This window comes from Dipodomys spectabilis, unplaced genomic scaffold (assembly GCF_019054845.1).
Source record: "Dipodomys spectabilis isolate Male_0828 unplaced genomic scaffold, ASM1905484v1 ptg000584l, whole genome shotgun sequence".
In the NCBI taxonomy this organism is placed as follows: Eukaryota; Metazoa; Chordata; class Mammalia; order Rodentia; family Heteromyidae; genus Dipodomys; species Dipodomys spectabilis.
The window spans coordinates 192,881-218,881 of record NW_024871261.1 but is presented as its reverse complement, the minus strand read 5'-3'; the positions used below and the strand labels follow the sequence as shown (position 1 = coordinate 218,881).

Genomic DNA, 26,001 nt, shown 5'->3' with positions numbered 1-26,001 from the left:
CCAAACTGCCCAATGTTCAATTACTTCTTGACAGCTCACCATGTGAGGCTTGACACCTCCACCTTTGGCGGTATTCCCCTCACTCTCCTCTGGGCCAGGCCAAGCATTTACAATGATTATTGGCTCCCATAGATAATTCTGACCTCACTGGCTATTACAGTATCCTCATAGTGAATTAGAAGAAATTGAAATTGTATATGACATTGTTATATTACTTGATGAGACATCACTAACCCATTTTGACCTCATCACCCTGGTGAAATCACAAACTCATTGTGATATCACATTGCCATTGTGTCACCATGCTCACATTGTGACATCCCAATCCTATTATGACCTCAGAAGGTTTGAAAGAAAGCATGGCCTTTGTGTCATCACAGGACCTTTGTGTACCCAAATCCTCATTTTGAGCTAATGAAAATTGAGATCAGACATGCCATTTTAACATCTCAAAACCTTTGTGACATCATCACCAGTGTAACATCACATTGTCATTATGACAACATCAGCCCATTGTAACATCATAAAACAACAATGACATCATAGAATTATGACATCACATGGTCATTGTGATGTCACAGATACAAGGGAATGTCTATTCTGTGATTTCATCCTATTTCAAATGTCGCAGGTGTGTTGATATCAGAAATAGATTGTGAACACATAACCATTATGGCATCACAATACCTTGATGACACCACATTGCCATTATATCACTAACCCACTGTCTCTCCTATCCTCATATATGTTTTGACATGCTGCCAGTGTGATCTCTGGCCTCTCTAAGCTCATAAATTGTTTAACTCATAATACTTCAGGTATGACATATGATATCAGAAATCCACTGTGACATCATGACCACTGTGACATCACACTGCCAGATGTCATGACCACTGAGTCACATTGTGACATCACAAACCTGTTAATACTCATTCCACTTGTGCCAACATATGCCTTTGGATACATTATCCCTTGTGAACTTATATATTGTTAATTAGAGACCTGGCATGAGATTGTGACATCAACATCCCATTGTGAAATCACAAATCTTTGTGATTTCATCAGCTGTATGGCATTACAGCTATTTGTGACTTCAAAACAATGCTATCTCATGTAATGGTAACATCACATTGCCAATGGGATATCTCTGTCCCATTGCATTTTCACCAATCTATTATGTCTGCATAACATTTTACAAAACCCATAGCCTTTCTGACTTCTAGCTCCTTATGTAAACTCGTACTCTTCTTGTGATCTAGTAGAATGAAATTAGATAAGTAATGGTGATATTACAAATTCATTGTGACATCACTATCCAAATGTGACTTTATCACAACTGTGACATCACAAACCCTTTGTGACATCACATTTCCACAGTGATATCACGATCACCTTGTGATATCCCAAATCTGTTGTGACCTCTTAGGACCTTTCAAAAAGGACAACTGACATCAGACATGCCATTATACCATTACATACACTTTGTGACATTATCTCCAGAGTGAGATCACATTGTTGTTAGGATACCATCAGCCCATTGTGATATCCCAAAATGACAATGACATCATAGCATTATGACATCACATATTCATTGTGAGGTCCTAGAGACAATGTGATTGCCTATTCTGTGATTTCATTCTATCTCAAATGTGGCATATAATTTGATTTCAGAAACCCATTGTGACCGCATCACCATTATGACATTACAATCCCTTTGTGACCTCATATTGACATTGTGATATCATTAATGCAATGTAACATCACAAATTTGTCTTGTCCTCATAAATTTTGTAACAAACGAATACCTTGACCTGGGCTGGATGCCCAGAGCTAAATACAGCCTCAACCATGAACCCTCAGAACTCCACAGAGCAGCCCAGCCATTCGTTAACTGGTCTTCAAACAACCAACTCCTAAAATAATGATCTCCAAAGCTCCACATTTCAAAGGACAAGGCTTTTTCTTATCTCTTCATCCTCCTTCACTACAGACCTGTCCTACATTTCAGGTCTTATTTTTTTCCTTCCACCATTCCCTTCTTCTCTTCAGGCTGTTCTACTCTTGACAGACCTGCCCTGTCCTATCCAGGTGGCCAAGTGCCATCCTTCAGCTCCTGCTCTCCCTCAATTTCCTCTCCTCCCAGCTCTTTACCCTCCTGCAGTCTCATCACTTCTTTCCTTCCAGGTCTTTCCCCTTTTTCTGTCCCCTTCTGTTGCTCTGAACATGCAGCCTATATATAGGCCGTACCCTTCCCCCACTGCAATATGATTCCTACATAACAGTTTTCAATCATCACTTCCCAAATGTCCATACCCAATCATTTCTTGGCATCTCACCATGTCGGGCTTGACATCCTATCTCCTTCAACAGCATGTCTTGCCCCTTTCAGCGGCACACACCCCTCTCTCTAGTGGTCCAGATCAAGAGGCCATGATGACTATCTGTTCCCGTGGATTATACGGGCACTGATGGTTATGACAGTGTCTTCATGGTGAACTAGGAGCAATTGAAATTGGACAAATAATTGTGATATTCCAAACTCGTGAAATAACTAACCAATTGTGACCTCATCACCACTGTGACATCTCAAACCCATTGTGACATCACATTGATATTTTTAACACCAGGATCACATTGTTACATCCCAAATCTATTACGATCTCTTATACATTTTCAAAAAATACGTAGCTTTGTGACATCACATTCTCTTTGAGTACTCAAATCCCGACTGTGAAATATTGACAATTGAGAATCACATATGACATTTTAACATCAAAAACAGTTTGTGAGTTTATCACAATTGTGACATCACATTGTCATTTTGACAGCATCTGCTCGTTGTAAAATCACAAAACTAAAATATGGTAGATTTATAACTTCACATTGTCATGTGACATCATAGACACATTATGAAGGCCTTTTCTGTGATTTCATTCTATTTATAATGTGCCCTGTAGGTTGATATCATGAGCAAATCAAGAACTCCTAACCATTGTGACATCAAAATCCCTTTGTACATCACTTTTCCATTGTGATATCTCTAACCCACTGTGACATAACAAACCCATCCTGTCATCATAACTTTTGTGACATGCTGCAATTCTAATACCTTTGGCTTTTTTGTCCTCATAATCTGTTGTCAACCTCATTAGATTTCACATATGACACTTGATATCACAAATTCCCAGTGACATCATGACCATGGTGATATCACACTGCCAGATTTCATAACCATTGTGTCAAATTTTAACATCACAAACATTTTAGGATTTCAATATATTTGTGACAACACATACTTTTGGAGAAACCATAGTCCCTTTGTGAACTCCTATACTTATTGTAAGTTAAAGACAATTGGGAACCATCATGTCATTGTGACATGCCCAACACATTGTGACATCACCAATCTTTTGTGGCCTCATCACCAAATATGACAACAACACAATATTTTGACATGATGTAGTGAGTTGACATTGCCATGATGATATATGTCCCATTGTGTATTCACAAACCTAATATGACCTCATAATTTAAAAAAAAATTCATGTCCATTAGGACATCAAGATCCTTCTGTGAACTTGTATGCATATTGTGAAATACTAGCAATTGAAAGTGGACCTGTGTTTGAGATATTACAAAATCATTATGACATCAAAAACCCTTGGTGACCTCATCACAACAGTGTATCATAAAGCTATCATGACCCTGAAGTACCTTTGAAAATACACGTGGCATTTGTGACATCACAGTCCCTTTGTATGCCCTCATTGTGAACACATGACAATGGAATTCATATATGCCATTATAACATCACCATTTGTGACCCCATCACAAGCGAGACAACAAATATTCATTATGACACCATTATGTCTTTGCTACATCACCAATTTATAATGACCTCATAGCATTATGACATTATATTGCCATTGCAATGTTATAGACACATTGTAAATGCCTATTCTCTTAGTTCATTCTATTTCAAATGTGGCATGTGGGTTTGTATGAGAAAACCATTATGATCTCATAAATATATGGCATCACAATCACTTTGTGAAATCACAGTGCCATGGTGATATCATTAACACACTGTGATATCACAAACCTTCCCTGTCCTCATAAGTCTTGTGATGTGCTGCAATTGTGATGTCTTAGGTGCTTTATGAGCTCATAATCTGTTTTCAACCTTGTAATATTTGTTATGATATGTGATATCAGAAATCCACTGTGACATCATGACAATTGTGACATCATACTGACAGATATGCACATTGTGTCACACTGTGATATCATATTCCTCCTAGGACTTCATCACATTTGTGACAACGCATGCCTTTGAAGATACCACAGTCCATTTGTGAACTCATATTCTCTGTGATTTCATGACAAATGAGATCCTTTTTGCCATTTAGATATCACCAACAAATTGTGACATCATAGAGCTACTGTGACCTCTTACCTGTATGGCATCACCAACTAATTTTGACATCAAAACCTTTTGTGATGTCACGTGACACGATGATCATGACATCTGTCAGTGTGATGTCACATGGTCATAATGTTAGTGGATTTCTGGTATCTCATGTCATACATGAAATATGAGGTTGAAAACAAATTATGAAGGCAAAAAGGTCAGAGATATCACAATGTTAGCATGTCAAAAAGTTATGAGGACAGGAGAGTTTTGTGATGTCACATTGTGTTAGTGATATCACAATGGCACTGCGATATCACAAAGTGATTATGATGTCAAAATGATTGTGTAAGCACAAACATGTGTTTCTGATATCAACTCTCATGCCATATTTGAAATACAATGAAATCACAGAATAGGCATTCACAATGTGTCTTTGATGTCACAATGAGAATTGTTGTCATAATGTGATTATGTCAATGAGTTTGGTGATGTCACAATGAGCTGATGCTCTCATAATGAAAATGTGATGTCACACTGTTGATTATGTCACAAATACTTTTTGATGTTATAATGGCTTGTCTAATCTCAATTATCATTGGTTAACAACAAGGATATGGGTACACAAAGGGACTATGATGTTGAAAAGGCATGTGATTTTTCAAAGGAGCTAAGAGGTCATAATAGATTTTAGATGTCACAATGGAATCATGATGTCACAATGAAAATATTGTCACAATGGGTTTGTGATGTCGTGCTATGATTATGTCAAAATGGGTTTGTGATGTCATAACGAGTTTGTAACATCACAATCAAATTTCCAATTTCAATTGCAACTAATTCACAAGGAGGATACTGTAATAATCATCAGGGCCACGATAATCTATAGGGTCCGATAATCAGCCAGGCACCATCTCCTGGCCAGCTGGAGAGGACAAAGTATGCCACCAAAGAAGGTGGGGTATTCTGTGGGAGGGGCTGGTGCATTAATCCCCACCTATTGAGCTGTTGTTTCTGATGTAACAGTTGAAAACTGTTAGGCAGTTGGAGTGGAGGAGGTGTACAGATTTTTTACAGGATAATTGTTCAGAGCAATCGAAGGAAAGAGAAAAGGGAAAAGTCCTGGAAGGAAGGAAGTGGTATGATAGCACAAGGGAAAAAACCTGGGAGGAGAGGAAGTTGAGAGGGGGCAGGAGGTGAAGGATGGCAACTGATGACCCAGGCAAAGCAGTTCAGGCCTTTGGAGAGTGGAGAGGACTAAAGAGAAGAAGGAACTGTTAGAAGGGAAAAATGGAAAGACCTCGAAGGAAGTATAGTTCTGTAGAGAAGGAGAGACCAAGGGAAGGGGAAAAAAAGGCTTGCCCTTTGATGTTTGGAGCTTTGGATATCATAATTTTGGGGGTTGGTGGTTTGGAGAACATTTATTATATGTGTCTCAATGGATTCTCTTCAACTTTAGAGTTTCTAATTTTCAGAGACCTCATTGAGATCATCCATTTGGATGGCATCAGGCCCAGGGAAAAATCCCCATAGGTGAGAGTGTCAACCCTCTGAGTTGAGAGTCTACCTCGAGTTTTTGTCTCCGGAGGACCAACAAGGACAAAAGTCATTTACACTCCACTAGAGGTGCGCCTGTGCAAGCTTGCCAGCCGGTTTTGGGGACCTTCTGGAGGTCATTTATGGCATCCATGGGAAGCCATCTTGGAACTCCTTGAGAGTTCATGTAGGGTTTCTTTGGGAAGCCATCTGGAACATTATCAAGAGTACATCTGCGAATTCCTTGAGAAGCCATCTGAGACCTACCCTGGAGGTCATTTGGGGCCTTCTCCAGGGGCCATATTGGACTTTATCCAGAGGTCATCTGGTGCTTCCTCAGGAGGCCTCCTGAGACCTCTTCAAAAATAGTCATTGGGGCTTCCTTAAGAGGCAATCTAGGACCACCTCCTGAGGTCATCTGGAACTTCTTTGGGAGGTCATCTCGGGTTACCTTGATGAGAAATGTATGACCATCTTCGGATATCATGTGGGACTTCCTTGAGAAGCCATATAGGATCATCTCTGGAGGTCATATGTGCCTTTCTCAAGAGAGTTATCTGGAACCTTCTCTGGAGTTTATATGTTGCCTCCTTGAGTGGCCAACTGGGAGCTATTTGAGAGGTAATCTCAGCCTCCTTGAGAGGACATCTGGGACTTCCTTTGGAAGTCATCGGATACTATCTTCGGGAGCAATTTTGAACCTCCATGAGAGGTTATCTCGAGCCTCCTACAGAGGACATATGTGACATCCACCAGAGGTCATCTGCAGCATCCTCAAGAGGCAATCTGGGACATTCTCTCTGTCATTTGGGACCTCCTGTAGAGGTCAACATTGAGAGGTGTGGGACATGTAAGTTAAGTTTCTGTGACTATTGGTCTGTGTGTGTATGCTGATAGTTCTAGCTGTGTCCTGTATGGACCTCAGTTTACTCTTTTTCTCAGGATGGGGGAACAAGGCCTAAACTTGCCATATCCAAAAAATATAATCCCCTAGGGTTATAGGGTCACTCAGAGGAAGATTCATTGATGTACTCTCTCTCCTGTTCTTTGCCATCAGCAACTCTAATGTTAAGTCCTCCCATATCAAAAGTGGTTACTTGTACCAGCCTAAGGTGGTAAAATGTGGTAAGTTACCCTTATTGCCCTTGAGATTGGGGCATGGAGGAGACGGTGGTCAGGCCCCCTTTTTAATATATGTTCCCTTTACAACTAGTGACCTTTATAACCGGAAACAGAAAACTGTATCATTTTCAGAAAAAAACAGGGGCTCATTGCTTCATTAGAGACAGTAATTTTCACACATAAGCACATCTGGGATGAGTGTCAGCAAATTTTACAGGTGCTCTTCACCTGGTAGAAAAGGGAGTGAATCCTGCTCAGTGACTTGAAAGTTGTCCTTGGACCAGACAATATCCCCACTATTGAACCAGACCATTTGGAGCAAGTCTTTCCACATACTTACCCAAGCAGAGACTAACAGTGATTGAGGTATGGAAATGCTTTCCTATTATTGACGGGTTCGATTGGCAGGGATACCACAGTGGCTAGAAAGCCAAGTCATCAATCTAAGGTGAGTGAGATGGTACAGTTCCCCAGTGAGTACCCAAATGCTCTTCTGAAATTTCTCCAAGAAGTCTATAGGACTTATAGGCCTATAGATCTTGAAGCCCTGGAGAATCAAAGAGCCCTAAATATGGCCATGGTTACCCAGTCAGCCCCAGATATTAGAAGAAAGCTTCACAAGTTAGAAGGTTTTGAAAGAAACGTGTATTCTAAGTTGGAAGTGGTTGCCCAGTAGGTGTTTGATAACAGAGATACCCTGGGAAAAAAAGCCTCTAAGAAGGGGGGTTGAGTTTTGATAGGAGCAACAGAATAGGGATCAAGAAACCCTTGGCAAAGACAGTACAATTCATTTGCAAATGACAGTAGGGAACCTCTAGGACTAGATCAGTGTCATTATTGCAAGCAAAATGTCCAAGGAGGAGAAAGATAGAAAATGACAGGTTATGTAATCACATTAACCACCTGGAAAATGTGTTAATATCTCGGGAGTAACATGCAAAGGAACTTGGGGCTCTGAACTCCAATTGTGTTCAATTTGAAATCAGCCCTCTGAAATTAAGAAGAAATGAGGCAAAGAAAAATCCACACACTTCTATCTCAAAACACAGGCTTATAAAAGACAGAATCTCCAATATGTGCCAGTCCAAACCCACCAAGAGTTTAAAAGCACTGGACATTAGAGAAAACAGGTAGAATAATTTGACGTGAAGAAAAGATTTGAAGATATAAACTTGTGAGGGTCAAAAATGAGAAGAAAATCCTCAAAAGGAACCTAGAAAACACACAAAATCAAATGAAATTCAAGTACATTAGCCTGGGTGAGCATGAGGCAAATTAGGGGACCACAGGTCAGAGGCCGACAAAAGCACAAGACAGCAATGTTGCCATCCTTGCTAAAAACAAGTGAGGACAAGAAGAGATCCTGATGCTGCATTAACAAATTGTTGCCATGAAAATGGAGCCAGACCTAATGTATTAGGGTGAAGTACATGTATATTATAAGCTTTGAAGGGTGTCACCAGAAATTCAAAGCAACAGAAAAAGAAGGAAAAAGTAGCTAGAAGAAAAGAGGGGGAAGTGAACAGGAAAAGTGAACAGGAAAATATCAGGCTCAAGAAAGAGATTGTTACTCTTCAGAAAGAGTTATAGGACCACATGCTCTGATAGAGAATGCCAGGCAAAAGGAAAGAGCATTAGGAAGAAAAACAGAAGAGATAAACAGTTGAAAGATCTGTCGCAAAAACACACTGAAGTCGAAAACTAGAAAGGGAAACTAATAGAGTAAGAGGCTAAAAAGACTGCTGAGGTCTTCACCATAAATGTAATGCAGAAACATCTTGGAACAGGAAGAGGTGGAAAAAATACCTCCCTCTAGCACCTTTGTGAACTTAAGGGAGGAGCTGTAGAGCAAGCAAAGGTGTTTTGAGAAGGAGCAGCAGTTAGCCAGTCAAAGGAACTCTCATGTGACCCTGCGAAACACTTACAGGTTAAGGAGCTCATTGAGAAGGAGAGTGGGATCATGAAAGCAAGTTTGAGAGAAAAGGAGAATAATATGGAAGAAGTCTCCAAGGTTCAGAGTACTATACAGGAGTTAAAGAACCTAGAGACCGTAAGATACAGGGAAATATCTGAGCTGATCAGGTAGCTTGGGAGACCACTCTAAAACCAGTGTGGTCTTTAGAGTTACTAGTCATTAATATTAAGGAAAGAAACAAAAACAGTGGTAATATGTGGGCAAATGTTGACACTGGACATGTGAAAAATGTAAACAGGCTCAAGCTTTCTTTCAGTTTACGTGTAGATATTTGCACCCTGGTAAATTGTTCCAGGCAACTGCCTAAAACTGTTCAAAAACCAGTGGGGCCTCAGGCTGACAATCCTTTGTAATGTGTGTATGTAATTTCCAAACAGGTAAATGCTGAAAAGCTGGAACATATGGAAAGAATTCCTATGTGAGGAACCTCAGATGGTGAATTTGGGAAAGTGGAATTCACAGAGGCAGAGCCTGGAAAGTATGGGTATTCATATCTGTTAGTAATAGTGGACAGATTTTCAGGCTGAGCTGAGGCATGTAATAATTTCTTGATTTGGCTTTCCCTTATTTGTGGGGTCCAAATACGGCCCTGCATTCATGGCCCAAGTTCTCAATTATTAGCTAACGCTCTAGGAATAAATTGGAAGTTACAATCCATTTATAGAACTCAGAGTTCAAGGCATTTGAAAGAATTTAATTTAGTTAAATTAAATTAAATTAAATACAGAGACTAAATTAAATACGGAGACTGTCCTTGGCTATGTGAGCCTCCTCCACTTTGCTCTCCTTGGAGCAAGATATAGACTTTATGTTATAGGATTTAATCCCTTTGAAATACTTTAGGGTAGACCAACTTCTTTGGATCCTAAATTTGACAAGGCTATAGCCTTGTCTAACTACAATCTGCAGGCTTTACAACATATTCTTTTATGTACCTATCCTTTGGTAACTAAGGCCCGCCATCCACCTAAGAAAAACTCCACCTGAAGGGGAGAGGCCAAGATGGTGGTGGAACAGCAGGTAAACACCAAAGCTCTCCCCAACCAAATACAGTTTGAATTTCAATTATCAGTTTCTCCAAGTAACCCACAAAAAAGGAGATTACTCAGAGAGGTACAGTAAGTGAAAAACATAAAAGGGAAAAACCTACACAGACAGTAAAGTGGAAATAACCTTCAGCCACCCCTTGTTGGTGATCGGGCTCCAGGCTGAGCAGCGTAAGTGGTGGAGCTTCTTGCCAGGCTGCTTAAGTTGCCTAGCTCTGGACTCTCGGAGGACCACATACCCACAAGCATTCCAAGACTCCCAGAAGACTCCCATGAGCTGGTGCCAACCTAGAGAATACAAACAAATCTCAGAAGGCAGAGCTGGCATGAAGACTCCCCTCAACCTCCCTGGCATGGCGCCTCTGCCTGGCTGGTGCAAGTAGCACCACCCAGTCTGGAGCAGCAGCAGATGTCAGCAGTGGCAAACGACCCTATACTCACAGCGTGGCACCTCTGTCCTGCTGGTATAAACATCCTAACCTAACCTGGAGCAGCAGCAGCAGCAGCTGGCAGTAGTGGCAAAGCACTCAGAGTCTGGGCACAATGCTTCTTGACTCTAGCTCACAGGAACAGCCCAGACTAGCCCGGGGAGGCAGTGGTAGCTGGGGCAGGGATAGTTGCAGTGAACAACTCCAGACCCATAGCGCTTTGTGCCTCTCCATGCTTGCCCACATAAGCAGCCCAGCCCAGCCTGAGGCAACATAACTGGTTAATACCTGACTCCTGGTGGGGTAGAGGGCCTTTCCATACCGGCTTGCATAAGCAGCCAAGCCCAGCCCATGGTGGCAAAGGTGGTGAACAAACCCAGACATGAGGCAGGGTTTGGTGCTGAACAACCCCAGAAAAAGCCTCATGAACTTTCCTGCCTGGGCTAGCTTTGAACCTGAATACACAGATCTGAGCCTCCTGAGTAGCTAGAATTACAGACATTGACACCAGCAGGGTCTTACTCTTGCCAAACCCCTAACTTTTTCTACAATAGATAATTTCCTAGTTAATACAAGGAATTTAAGCAAATACAAGAGGATCAACAAAATACCCTGTATTCAATCTGACCATAGTGGAATCAAACTAGTTCTCAATAACAAGGCATAAAATAGGAAAAAACTTAAACACATGGAAATTAAACAGCACTCAGTTGAACAATACATGGGTTACAGAATAAATTAAAGAAGAAATTAAAAAGTTCCTACAATTCAGTCAAAATGAAGAAACATCACAAAGAAACCTATGGGACCCAGCGAAAGCAGTCCTGAGGGGCAAATTTATTGTTCTCAGTGCACATATCAAGAAAACAGAGATCAAGTAAACAATCTTATGAAGCAACCAAAACTGCTAGAGAAACAAGAAAAAAATTGAACCTAAAGTTGCTCGGCAGAAAGAGATAATTGAAATAAGAGCTGAAATGAATGAGATAGAGACTGAGAAAAGTATAAATAAAATTAATTTTAAAAAGCTGTTTTAAAGAAAAAAATCAATATACCTGACGTACCACTGGCAAGAGTAACTAACAAAATAAGAGAGGAAACCCATATCAATAATATCAGAGATACGACAGGGAAAATTACAACAAACATCCAAGACATTCAAACAATCATAACGAAATAATTCCAGACTCTACTCACAAAGGAAGGAAAACCTAGCAGAGATGGATGAATTTCTACAGAAATAGAAATTGCTATCCCCCCTTTCCTTTTCAGCCATGCTTCTCCACCATGTATGGTGGGGGCAGCAGTTTGGTAAATAAACGTCTTTTCCTACCTTAATAGTGTGTGGCATTCTGTTCATAGGCTACCGAATGAAACCTACCTTTTTAATATATCTTACATATGGGGCCATGACTTAGATAGGGTTTTTGATTTGGAAATGTTAGAATTTCCTAACCACCCCTTTTCTGAGAACCAAACTGCCTTGAGACACCACACGAGACTTTTCACCAATACCATTGCTGGCCTTCACATCCATGTCCACACCACTTCTCTACTCTGCTGAGTGAAACTACTCTCTATGGCTCTGTGTTGCTCAATCTCTGTTCAGATGTGGCACCATACCAGAATGCGCCTATGACCTTTGGCCAAAAGGCTGGTCACCTCTGAAGCCGAGGATACTTGGTTTTGGGGGCATGGCCATTGATCTCTAGTGGGCTATGGGAGAAGTCGGGACACTGCTTCTGCCTCGTCTTCTCTCCTTCCCTCACCAGACTGACTATCCTACATATTTAATGGGGTGTTGCGAGTCATGCCTGTGCTGTGAAACCCCTCTGAAATGCCTCTTGTGCTCCCTGGGTAGTAGAGCACGTAATATTTTTATATTATTGTCAGATTTAGACAGTTATTGCCTCTGCAATGGTACATGGTCAGAAGTCTGCTTACTATCAGGCTCTCTTTGCTCTCTGCTATTCATGTCCAACTTGCTATATCTCTCCCTTTCTTTTCTACAATTATTTGTATTGTGCCCTGAAGAGTGTGACATGGGCTAGGTTCAAGGAATCCCCTCTAGATTCCCTCTAAAAGGCTAGCCAAACTAGGCTTGATTTTTTGTTCAGGCTTTCTTTGCATTTTTTTGGAAATTTGCCATTTTGAGTTTGGCATCTTGTCCAAATGGTGGGTTAAGCGTTTGGCCCCCTCCAATCATGATTCTTCCACCAAGCTTACTTCTCCTCCATCCATCTATTCAAATGTGTCCTGCTAACAAGTTGCTCTTTTCTCAGACCCTGGCAACTGAGGCCCAATCGTCTGGTGTGCTTTGTTAGCAAAGATGTCTAAACATTGTTGTCAAAAATTTTAGGTTTTGAGTTTTGCCGTTTTGGTTTTGTGTTGTGTAATCTAGAACTGACTACATGACTCTTTTTGGCGGGGGGAGGGGTCCGGTTGTGGAGCCTGAACTCTGGGCCTAAGCACTGTCCCTCAACTCTTCAGCTCAAGGTTAGTGCTCTATCACTTGAGCCACAGGGCCATTTCTGGCTTTTTTCTTTTTGCTTATGTGGTGCTGAGGAATCGAACCCAGGGCATCATGCATGCAAAGCAAGCATATTAGTATATGTGTGCTAAGATTCTCCCATCTAACAATTTTGTCATTGCAGAATATTTTTTGGTCAGTTCTTGATAATGACCAGGTAAGCTCTACTTATTCTATTTAATCTCCTTGTTGCTATAATGGGAAATAACAAAGGGCTTTTGTGGCAAAAATTGCAATTCAAAGCCAGCCTGGGCTGAAAAATCCCTAAGAATCCATCTCACAACTAACTTGCAAAGAGCCAGTCTGGAAGCATGGCTCAAGCCTCTTATCTCTAACCAGAAAACACTGCAAGTGTTTCTATAACTCAAAATGGTACAGTGCTAGCCTTCAGCAGAAGTGCTCAGGGACAGTGCCCAGGCCTTGAGTTCAAACCTCCTTGAATACCAACTGGGACAAACAATCCCAGCAATGAGCAACTAGACTCAGGGAACATGAAGAGGAGTAAGAGGAGATGATATCACATCAGCCATTTTGTGCCTCCCCTTTCAAGACAAACCAGAGGCAGGAGGTCAAGCGAAGAAGGAAGAATGCCCATCTAATGTCCATATCTCTCTACCTTTCAACTGGACAGGAATTTATCTTCTTGCCTTTGTCACTTGGCTTCTTCTCTACCTAGTCGCCGGATGTAAGAAGTAGCTAGGGAAATTTCTACCAACATTTCCAAACCCAAGTCCTTCCTCTTGCCATTTATTTTCTCTCTAGTATTTTTTTCAGTCCCTCAATGCCTCATGAGACTTCGCCATACTTTGTCCAAGAGACTTGCCTCCTCTAGACTTCATCTAAGGACTCATTGCCCAAGTGACAGCTGTTGCCTGCTGCCTTCTCCCTACACCTACTGTTGACACCCCTTGCAAAGAGGAAGTAGCTAGAGAGAATCTTCGACCTTTTTCATAATTATCAAAAGGCTGGAATGTAAGGTTTGAACAGGGACAGCTCCACACTTCTTGGCTAAGTTTCCACCCAATATCTGTTACATAGGTAACTGGCAGACCTAAAAGCAGTTACCTTCCCCTCCTGCTAGGTCACATCCTGGGCCACCTCTGGTCACCAGAATCCCATCTGAACTTAGGAAGGTCCCAGACCCTGAAGTCACATTCAGATCCAGTGTGCACACCTTTTCCCCACCTGGCGACATCTCTTCCTGTCTCTGGCCTGGATAAGTCTTGGCCCAGAGGTGGGTCGCCCCCTTCCTTTTCAGCCATGTGTCTCCACCATGCATGGTGTGGGCAGCAGTTCAGTAAATTAATTTATTGTCCTGCCTGAGAAACAAAGAGATACAAATTGCCTAAACAGAACTAAGAAGATAAATCAATTAAACATTTCTATAACATACGATGAGATAGTAGAAATAATCAGAAATCTTCCAACAAGAAAAGCCCAGGATCTGATAGATTCACTACAGAATTCTCAAAGGCCTTTAAAGAGGAACTAATACCCACAACCCTCAAACTCTTCATAGAAATAGAAACAGAGGGAGTAATCCGAAACTCATTCTAAAAAGCCAATATCACATTCATCCCCTCCTCTTCAATATAGTTCTGAAATTCTTAGCCAGAGCAATACGGCAAGAAAAGGACATTAAATGGATCCACATAGGACAGGAAGAAGATCAACTATCTCTTTTTGTAGATGGCAATATTTTATAAAATAACGATCCCTAAAGCTCCATCCCCAAACTCTTAGAGCTTATAAACAAATTTGGCAAAGTAGCTGGATACAAAATTAGCCCACAAAAATCAGTCACCTTTCTGTAGGTCAACAATGTACAAGTAGAAAGGGAAACCAAGGAAACAACTCCATTCGCAATAACCTAAAAAAAAAAATTATCTAGGAATTAACCTAAACAAAGATGTAAAGGGTCTATTTCATGAAAACTATAAAAGCCTAAAAAAAGGAATCATAGAGATTACCAGGAAATGGGAAAAAATATTTACCAGCAATATATCACACAAGGGTCTAATATCCATTACATATGGTGAACTCAAGAAACTAATCCTTCACAAACCTAACAAACCAATCTTGAAATGGTCAAGGGAGCTAAAGAGAGACTTCTCAGAAGAAGAGATAAAAATGGCAAAGAAGCCATGAGGAAATGTTCATTATCTCTGGCTGTAAAGGAAATGCAAATTAAAAACAACTCTGAGATAGCACCTTACCCTAGTCAGAATGGCCCACATCCTAAATTCAGCCAATGACAAATGCTGGAAGGGATACAAAGAAAGAAATATTACTGCATTGCTAGTGGGAATGTATACTAATACAACCACTTTGGAAAGCAGTCTGAAGGTACCTACGAAAGCTAAATATCGACTTCTCCAATGAACTGGCCATACTACTCCTAGGCATCTACTCTGAACAACAGGAACCAGTATACAAAGACACACACACATCTATGATTATTGCAGCACTCTTCACAACAGCCCATATTTGGAAACAACCCAGATGAGCCATAAGTGATTAGCTGATCCAAAAATTTTGGGAACTCTATACAACGGAATACAATGAAGTCATTAAAAAGGACAAAATGATGGTATTTGCAGGGAAATGGATAGAACTAGACCAAATTATTTGAGTGAGGAAAGCCAAGAACAACAAGACAAACGGCACAGGGTCTACCTGATACGTGGATGCTAAAGCCAAAATGCAAGAAGGCATGACAAAGTAAACAGGACTCGAGAAACAAAGGACAGCCACTCATTTTGTTGTATCACCATTAATGACTCCATGTTCTTGACCATGTAGATGGTAGAAATATGCAGGCAATGGAGGGAAGCCAGGAGGAGGAACACAATAAGTGGGAAATGGAACAACATACAACAAAGGGGCCCATCAGCTGCGCTGGACATAGAAGAAAAATAACTAAGCAACCCAAACACAGTGATGGGAAGAGATGAATGAGAGGGAAAGAGGGCAAGAGGGAATAGCCTACATTAAGCAAAAGGAAAAAAGTGTAAACCTCACCTGAGATGGGAAAAATAATTTGGATTGTCAAAACTCATAGAATTAACAAACTTTAGACCATGATAACGATAATGTGACTTGTCACATTAAGGTTAAAATGTGTTTGTGACTTTAAGTATCACAATTCCAAAATACTGTGAAATATGTGAAATATATGTAATCACCTATCTCAATTTTTACAAAAAACGGTGCGAGAAGGGAAAGGTTACGAGGGATGGGTGACAATGTTGTCAGACACTTTGTATTCGTGTACTGTTTTGTAGAATGGGAACTTCTTTGTACAACTACTTAAAGATAATAATAATAAAAAGTGTTTAAAAATACACAGGATGAAAATAAAAATTTCAAATATCAATTAAGAAATTAAATCCAGTTGGAAGGAAAATTTCTTTGGGGAGAGTAATTTAGTTTATTCTATAGCAAGTCTCACTTCAGAAACAAATTCAAAAGCTAGACCCCAGGTAAGTGAAGTAAACTAAGAAATGGAGTTGAAAAAAGGAAAAAAAAGAAACTCCATTCACTCTTTCTTGCCTGGACCGCTGGTGTGGGTAAAAATGCATCATGGTCCTAAATTGGAACCGAAGTGGCAAGGACCTTACTTGGTGGTGCTATCTTCACTGTCAGCTATTAAATTAGCAGGAAAACAGCATTGGATCCATCAGTCTCAAGTGGAATAGGTAGTGGACCACTATACAGAGAAGGCTGCAAGATGGACTGTTCAGAGACAGAGGATCCCTTAAGAATAAGACTTACTAAGTGTTAATTAGTGCTAACTAGTGTGTTTCTACAATTTACTTTTTTTCTATTAAATTTACCTTTTAAGCCTGTTCATTTGTTGGAGAGAAGGGAATTTTTAGGATTTGGTAAGAAAGAATCAAGGAATTGATTGGACATGAAAACCTAATAATGTGCAGGGCCCACTAATCAATGTGGCCCCATGACCTAGTCCACTGGAGTGCAGGGGGCATGCCACCCAAGTGGTCAGGGCATGTTGTTTGAGGGGGTAGGATGTCATCCTCACATGATGAGCTGTGAAGAAGTGATTGGGGAACGGGCAGTTTGTCAAGTGATGGTTCAAAACTGTTAGGCAGGAGACCCACTTGAGTGATGGAGGGGTTCAACCTATAGATAGGCTGTATGGCCAGAGCAATGGAATTGAAGAAAGTCAAGGGAAGACCTGGAAGGAAGTGGTGAGACAGCAAGAGGGGAAAGACATGGGAGAAGAGGAATTTGAGGGAGAGCAGGAAAGGAAGGATGCCTATTGGCCAGCAGGCCAGAGAAGTGGAGGCCTGTGGATAGTGGAAAGGCCTAAAGAGAAGAAGGGAGTGATGGAAGGAAAAAGGGAAATGAAGGAAAGGTCTATAAAGGAGGAGGGGGAAAGGGAAAAGAAAAAAGGCTTACCTATTGAAGTTTGGAGCGTGGAGATGATAATTTGGGGGGTTGGTGTTTTGCAAACCAATTAATTATGCCTATTGTACTTCTGAGATTTGGTGGTTGGGCTGGCCTCTCACAGAGTGTACAGCCCAGGACAAGGTAAATGCCGGCCCATTTCTAGTGTAAATAAAGTTATCTTCAATGTGCCTCATTGGATTGTCTTGTGTTTTATGCATCATAAGTATACAAGTTCACAAGTTAATAGTCTCAAAGGCCACGAGTTTTGTAAAATGTTATAAAGTCATAATAGGTTTGAAAAACCCAATGGGACAGTGATATTACAATGGCAATATGGCATCACAATATCAAGTTATAATAATATTTTGATGGTATAATTAGTTGGTGATGCCATAATGGTGATGAGGTCACAATAGGTTTATGATGACACAATAGGTCACAATAGGTTTATGGTGTCAGCCAGAGGCTGCCAATCCCTACAGCGGCCTAGACAAACAATTGAAATTCAGCAAACATAAACCCCAAGAAAGGATCCAAGCTGGGCTCTGTGAGTGTCTCAGGAGCTAGCACCTCAGGGAAAAGCTAATGTTTGCTGAAAGGCCTCAACCCTATCCAGAACCTAGCCTCATCACAGTATCTCCATACTAGAGGAAAGAGCCTTCTCCCTCTTTTGTGATAGTCAGGACAGTTCTCCCTCCCAATGAACTAGCCTGGGAGGAGGATCACAAAATCATGCCTAACACAGAGCGGTTTCTGCCTGCCCAAACAGACTTAAGAAACCAATCAAGTCATAGGAAAACCAAACATCACAAGTAGACCAGAGACTCCACCAAGAAACTGGTTATGGACACAGGGGAGATACAGGTCTTCCCATTCATCACCCCCCCCCCCCCACACACACACACAAAACAAAAAATCAAGGAACTCTTTTTTGAAACTTTTCTTTTTTAAAGTGTTTTCTGTTGATTTTTTTCTCATAATTTTTATTTTTCTGTTGATCTTTTATTTCATAATTTCTATTTTTGGTGTATGTGTGTGTGTGTATGTGTGTGTGTGTGTTTAATCTCTTTTGACCTTTCGGTCCTTTTCATTTTTTTATTTTTTTCTCTTTCTTTTTTTTGCATGACTTAATTGCTGTTTTACTCATCCTCAGACATATACCTGTCGTCAATTATTAGACCATATCACCCATTGTGTACATACTTAATCCAGATATTTATTATTAAACTCACAACTTCTTAGGCTTAACTTCTTTAAGAGCGGTATTATCTCTTTATACCTACATAATTATCAAATAACTAATTTAATTTTTTTTAATTTTCATGTTTCCTTTCTATCACGTCTCTCCTCTCATCCTATCCTGTTCTTCTCTCGATATCATTTCTTTAAACTTGCATAATTTTTAAGTGTTTCACTTATTAAATTTAATTTTTGTTTTTCCAATTTACTTGTTTATTTTTTAATGTCTCTCTTATCGTTCTGTCCAATCCAGTTCCCTCTCTGAGATTAGGACTTGGTTAAATTTACTCTCCTTTTACCTCTCCACATCCCTCTAGTCCTATTTGTCCCACATTTCTTCCTAAAGCTAATAATTTCTGGTTTGCCAAATCCTTTTTTGCTGTTTGTAGCCCATTAACCCATAGTTGTTTGATGTTGAATAGATTGTATCTGTTGAACTAGATTGTATCTGCAGCCATTTTGATTATGCAACTACAAGACTCTGGTTGATGCTTGCCTTAAAATAGTGTTCTGGTAAAAAATTGGTGTTTCTTTCATACCAAATGGGCAGAACAAGCCAAAAAGCACAAGAAAAAGGCAAGACCAGGTATCTGACGTCCCACTCATGGTAATCAGGTGACAAAATAGTTAATGAATAATCCAGAGGAGTTCGCAAAAAGCTGTACAAACACTATTGGTGAAAAATTAAAAATTGTCCATTACCATTACTAACTTGCTAACTGCTGATTCTGCTTCTGTAAACTTGCTTATGCTAGCATTGGCCCTTCCCTTCCCAGAAATGAGTTAAGAAGTTTCAGGGACCAGATGCCGGCCCCAGGACAAGGTCAGTGGTCGTAGATAAAAAACAGACAGTACGTGTTCCTCCGTTCCAATTTAGAAATTCCCCAGACAGGACCTTGAGATAACGACCACCTGGCAAGACCACAAGCTAAGCCAAATGTCAACCAATCATAGGCCTGTAACCATGTAAACCAACCTTAAACCAACCATGGTCCAGTCATTTTACAAAGAGTGTTACAAAATTTCCCGCGTGGCAAAGTGATTGTTGGTGTATATGGTGACCTTTAAATGGACCAATCATGGGATGCTTTGTGTTATGCGTTAATCTTGTGGTTTTTGCCTTTAAAAAAAGGCTTATAACCGCTGCTCCGGGCTCCCTGTCTGCTCGGGACAGAGAGTCCGTTTGCGCAAACGTCAAATAAACTCCTCTTGCTTATTGCATCTCCCGGCCTGGAGTCTGAGTTTTCTGGGGCGCCCTCCCGTTGACAAAAGTATCCTAGGGGACTAGGGTCTTTCACTGGTAAACATGGTGAATGAAATGATTGAAAACTTTCAAAGGACTCAGTATGAGCATGCTAGGGAGCGGGAGGAGTCAAACCAAAGATTAATACAGGAATCTTGTGAGCATTAGGAAGCTACTTAAAGATTTTTTTTTCTTTTTTTTTAGGCTTTTAATTTTTTGTGTGTGAAAATACTGTACAGTGGGATTACAATTACATGGGCAAGATAGTGAGTACATTTCTTATCAAGCATTGCAGCCTCCTTCTTTGTTTACCCTTCCCATCCCTTCCCATCCTCCTTCCCCCCCACCCAACCCTCCCCTCCAAGTTGTAAAGTTCGTTTTCGACATGACAACTTGTACTTCTCATTGTTGCAACAGGTCCTCCTGTATCCTTATTTAAACGATTTGTTTTTCCCCTTCCCTTCCACAAATTATACTGACATCAAATACAGTGAAAGCAGGGGTTATTCTGTGGGGGAGGGACATACAAAACAACAAAGAAATAATCTTATAATTGTGTTGGAAACAAATGCCTGAAAGAAACAAAAAACCTTTAAATACATATCTTAGGGTTCATTTTCCTAACATCACCTTATCTGACCTTTTCTGCTTGACTCATACATATACTAGATATTGCAAAAAAGGGAAACCATGGGACCTATGTTTCTTTGGGCTTGGCTTACTTAATATAATTTTTTCCAAGTCTTTCCATTTCCTAACAAATGGGGCAATGTAATTCTTTCTGATGGAGGCATAGAATTCCATTGTGTAAATATACCACATTTTCTTGATCCATTCATCTACTGAGGGGCATCTGGGTTGGTTCCAGATCTTAGCTATGGTAAATAATGCTGCAATAAACATAGTTGTGCTGGTAGCTTTAGTGTTGTCTTGTTTGTAAACTTTTGGGTAAATGCTCAAAAGTGGAATTGCTGGGTAATAAGGGAGCTCTATGTGGAGTCTTTTGAGTAACCTCCATACTGCTTTCCAAAGTGCTTGAACAAGTTTACACTCCCACCAACAATGAACTAAGGTTCCCTTCTGTCCACATCCCCTCCAGCATTTCTTGTTATTAGAGTTCTTGATTTTTGCCATTCTAACTAGGGTGAGGTGGTATCTCAATGTTGTTTTGATTTGCATTTCTTTTATGGCTAGGGAGGTTGAGCATTTCTTCATGTGTCTATTGGCCATCTTTCTTTCTTCCTCAGAGAAGTTTCTCTTTAAGTCATTATCCCACTTATTTATTGGGCAGTTGTTTCTTTCAGGATTTTTTGTTGGGGGATTTAATTTAGGAAGCTACTTAAAGATTAATGCAGGAATTGCATAAGCATGTTGAGAAGAGTAAAAGAGAAATACAGGAAATGTGTGAGCAGGCTGAGCACAGTCTAGAGATTTACAGGAATTGCGTGAACGTGACGAAGCTAATCAAAGAGTAATACAGGGATTGAGAGAGTGGGATGAGAATAAAAAAAGATCAATAGAGGCATTCATGGAATCCATAAATAGCTGAAACAATTCAGGTAGACCACAAATGGAATGCTGAATGGAGCCAGACAGAAAGAATGGGTGTCCAGGGAAACCATAACAGTTGAGAATAAACACTGTACATCAAATTAAGGAAGTAAAGGTCATACAAAATCTAAAACAAAGCTCCACCAAAGAATTTGAAGCCATCCAAGCCGACCAATTAGAAGGAAAAGAAATAAAAAACAAAGCAGAAAATCTTGACAGTAGGTTAAGCCATGCAGAAGATTGAATCTTGGGGATTGCAGAGAGCCTAGATATTATAGAGAAGAACATACAAATATCCAAGACAAATCCAAGAAATATGATAGATCTATTCAACACTTGGAAGACACCATCAGAAATCATAATCTGAGGATAATGGGTGTAGAGGAGCACCTAGAGAAAGAAGTTAATGGTCTAGGAAATTTATTTAACAGAATCCTAGCAGATAACTTCCCAAACATGCAAAAAGATAGGCCTATTCAGATATAAGAAGCTTATAGAACCCCACATCCACCAGACCAGAGCAGGATATCCCACCAGTCACATTATAATCTGCACAGGATCAATTCAGACCAAGGAAAGGATCCTTAAATTTCTCAAGGAGAAAAGAACTATCACCTATAAACACAAACCAATTAGAATCACCCCAGATTTCTCAGCAGAGAAGATTAAAGCAAGAAGAGCCTGGAATGGGAAATGCCATGCAGTAAAGACAATCAATTATCACTCAAGAATACCGAACCCAGCTAAACTCTCCTTCATAACCGAAGGTCAAATAAAAACTGTCCACAGCAAAGAAAAATTAAAAGAGTATATCTCCACCAATCAAGCCCTACAAAAGACATTAAAGTTATCCTACACATAGAAAACCATCAAGAACACAAAAGAGCCAAGAAAGCATCCAAGGGAATAAAATTAGAACTCAACATCAAAAGCCAACAAAGAAAGTCCTGTACAACATGGAGGCAGAACAACTGTTGAATCACCAGTGGGTCATGGAAGAGATTAGAAAGGAAATGCAAATGTTCGTGATATTCAAAAATAATGAACACACAAATTACTAGCTTTTCTGGGACACAGCAAAGGCAGTACTCAGAGGCAAGTTTATAGCTCTGAGGTCCTACAACAACAAATTAGAGAGATCTGAAACCAAGAATTTAATAAGACATCTGAACCTCCTTGAAAAAGAGCAGCAAGATAAACTCCAATCAAGTAGATGGAAAGAAATAATTAAAATTACATCAGAATTAAATGAATTAGAACCCAAAAACACCATAAAAAATCAACAAAACAAAAGTTGGTTCTTCGAAAAAAATAACAAAATTGTCATTCTCTTAGCAAATCTTTTCAAAAAGAAGAGGACATATCAAATAAACAAACTCAGAGATGAGAATGGGAATGAGAAGCAACCAAGATTCAGAACATGATAATTGAATACTTCTCAAACATTTATGCTAATAAGGTTAAGAACCTGGCAGAAATGGACCTTTTCCTAGCCGTTTCCATGCCTTGAGTTTCCATGCCTAAACTCAACCAAGATGAGTTAAATCAACTTAACATGCCCGTATCAAGCATAGCAATAGAAACAGCAAGAAGAGACCTCCCATCTAAGAAAAGCCCAGGATCAGATGGATTTACAGCAGAAATTTACAAGGCCCTCAAAGCTGAACTCACACCAATACTCCTCCAACTCTGCAATGAAATTGAAAGGGAAAGTTTACTACCAAATTCATTCTATGAAGCCATCATAACCCTCCTCCCAAAAGCAAGCGGGGACTCATCAAAGAAAGAATTATAGAACCATTTCTTTGATGAACATTGATGAAAAACTTCTCAACAAAATTTTGGCCAATCTCCTTTGACAATTCCTCCAAAAAATCATACAGGATTTATTTCCGGGATGCAAATCTGGTTCAATATTTACAAATCAATTAATATAATTCGTCACATCAAAAAGGGCAAGAATAAGAACATGGTTATCTCAATAGATGCAGAAAAAGCCTTTGACAAGATCCAACACCCCTTTATGATGAAGGCTCTGGAAAACCTATGAATCCAGGGAACATCCCTCAATACAATAAAGCCTGTATATGACAAACCTACAGACATCATTATACTTAATGGTGGAAAAATAATGCCATTTCCTCTTAACTCAGGAACAAGACAAGGATGTCCAATCTCTTCACTTCTCTTCAATTTAGTATTAGAATGCATAGCTACAGCAATAAGACAGGATGCAAACATAAAAGGGATCCAAATACTCTCCAGATTATTTTAAAAATGCATATAGACAACTTGCCTGATTTTTAAATGAACTTAAAAGGCCCTTTAACCTATGCAGGTTACCCCATACGCATATAGAAAATGCTAGTGTGTTTTGCTCACTTCATATATAACAGGTGCCCTTATGTTGTGCTGTATCCTGTGCTTTTTCTGTGGGACCATTCCATTCAGGAACAAAGAGCACCATGATTCCACTCTTGTGTGTATTTACTAACCCTTCCCTGAGGTTTGTGTATGTTGGATATTGTGGTGTTTTAGAGTGTACAGAAGAGAGAATTCAAACAAAATATTGCTGTTCTTCAGTTTTGTGGAATTTGAAATTCTCCAATTTAAAATAAATTACTGGACTGTGGAAAAAAAAAAAGGGGATCCAAATAGGGAAAGATGATATAAAACTCTCCCTATTTGCAGATGACATGATGTTGTATTTAAATAATCCACCCATTCAACTCTCAAATTATTCATGCTGATTTAAAACGTTGGCAAAGTAGCAGGGGAAAAATTAACTCTCAAAAATCAATGGCTTTTCTGTATGCCAACAATGAGAAAAGCATGGCTGAAATCAGGAAATCAACACCATTTTCATTATAGCCCCACCAAAAATAAAATACCTAGGAATTAATCAAAGAAGTGAAGGATATTTATGATGAAAACTTTAAAAGCCTGAAAAAGGAAATCAAAACGGAACTTACAAAGTGGAAAAACTTCCCATGCTCGTGGATTGGAAGAATCATCGTGAAAATGACAATAATTCCCTAGGCTATCTAAAAATTCAATGCAATACTTATCAATATTACAAACTCATTCCTCAAGAAAATAGAAGAGTCAATCTAAAAATTCATATGGAAAAATAAAAGACCCCGGATAGCAAAAATGATCCTTAACAGAAAGAACAGTGCTGCAGGAATATCAATTCCAAATTTCAAGCTCTACTACAAAGCCATAGTAATCAAAACAGCTAGGTATTGGAACAAGAACAGATCTCAGGTCTAATGGAATAGAATTGAAAAGCCAGCAATGAACCAACAGACTTATAGCCACCTAATCTTCCATAAGGTAGCTAAAATAAATAGAATGGAAGAAAGACAGCCTCTTCAGTATATGGGGCTGACAAAATTGGTAAATCACTTGTAGAAAACTAAAGCTAAACCCATATATATCACACTGCACAAAAATCAACTCCAAATGGATGAAAGACCTCATAGTCAAAGACACCCTGAAAACATTGCAGGACAAACTAGGAGATAACATATGTCTCCTTGGCACAGGCCAAAATTTTCTTAATAGATACCAGGAACACAACAAATCAAAGAAAGGTTGGACAAATGTAATTGCATAAAATTGCAGAGCTTCTGCATGGCAAAGGACAAAACTAGCAAGATCAATAGAAAGCCCATGGATTGGAAGAAGATCTTCACTAGCCATACAACAGACATGGGTCTCATATCTAAAATATACCTAGAACTCAAAAAATTAAATCCCTCAACAACAAATCCTCAAAGAAACAACTGCCCAATAAATAAGTGGGCTAAAGACTGAAAAGAAACCTCTCTGAAGAGCAAAGAAGGATGGCCAATAGACAAATGAAGAAATGCTCAACCTCCCTAGCAATAAAAGAAATGCAAATCTAAACTACACTGAAATACCACCTTACCCCAGTTAGAATGGCTATAATTTCGAACAGTAATATAACAGAAACTGGACGGGATGTTGGTGGGACTGTAATCTTGTATAACCACGTTGGAAAGTAGTGTGGAGCTTCCTCAAAAGACTCCACATAGAGTTCCCCTATGACACAGCAATCCCACTTTTGAGCTTTTATCCAAATGATCACAAAAAGAACCATACTAAATCTACCAGCATAACTAAGTTTATTGCAGCATTATTTACCATAGCTCAGATATGGAACCAACCCAGATGCCCCTCAGTAGATGAATGGATCAAGAAAATATGGTATATATACACAAAGGAATTCTATGCCTTCATCAGAAAAAATGGCATTGCACCGTTTGTTAGGAAATGGAAAACCATGGAAAAAATTGTATTAAGTGAAGTAATCCATGCCCAAAGTAACATAGGTTCCATGGTTTCCTTTATTTGCAATAACTGGTATATGTCGGAGATAAACACAATCTGTCTGACAAGTTGATGTTAGGTGAAATGAACACCAACATAAGGACTCAAATGGTTTTTCTTTCTTGCTATTGTTTCTAGCATATTTACAAGA

The 26,001-nt window shown here is 39.7% G+C and overlaps 1 long non-coding RNA gene across 1 annotated transcript; it reads right to left on the bottom strand.

Moving 5' to 3' along the window:
* Positions 1-1,608: 1,608 nt before the first annotated feature.
* On the bottom strand, positions 1,609-24,042 carry LOC122100575. Its single transcript, XR_006146204.1, has 3 exons — positions 23,753-24,042; positions 7,487-7,491; positions 1,609-1,620 (listed from the first exon to the last, which is right to left on the bottom strand). It is a non-coding gene; the product is annotated as an uncharacterized LOC122100575 (long non-coding RNA).
* Between the last annotated feature and the right edge of the window lie 1,959 nt (positions 24,043-26,001).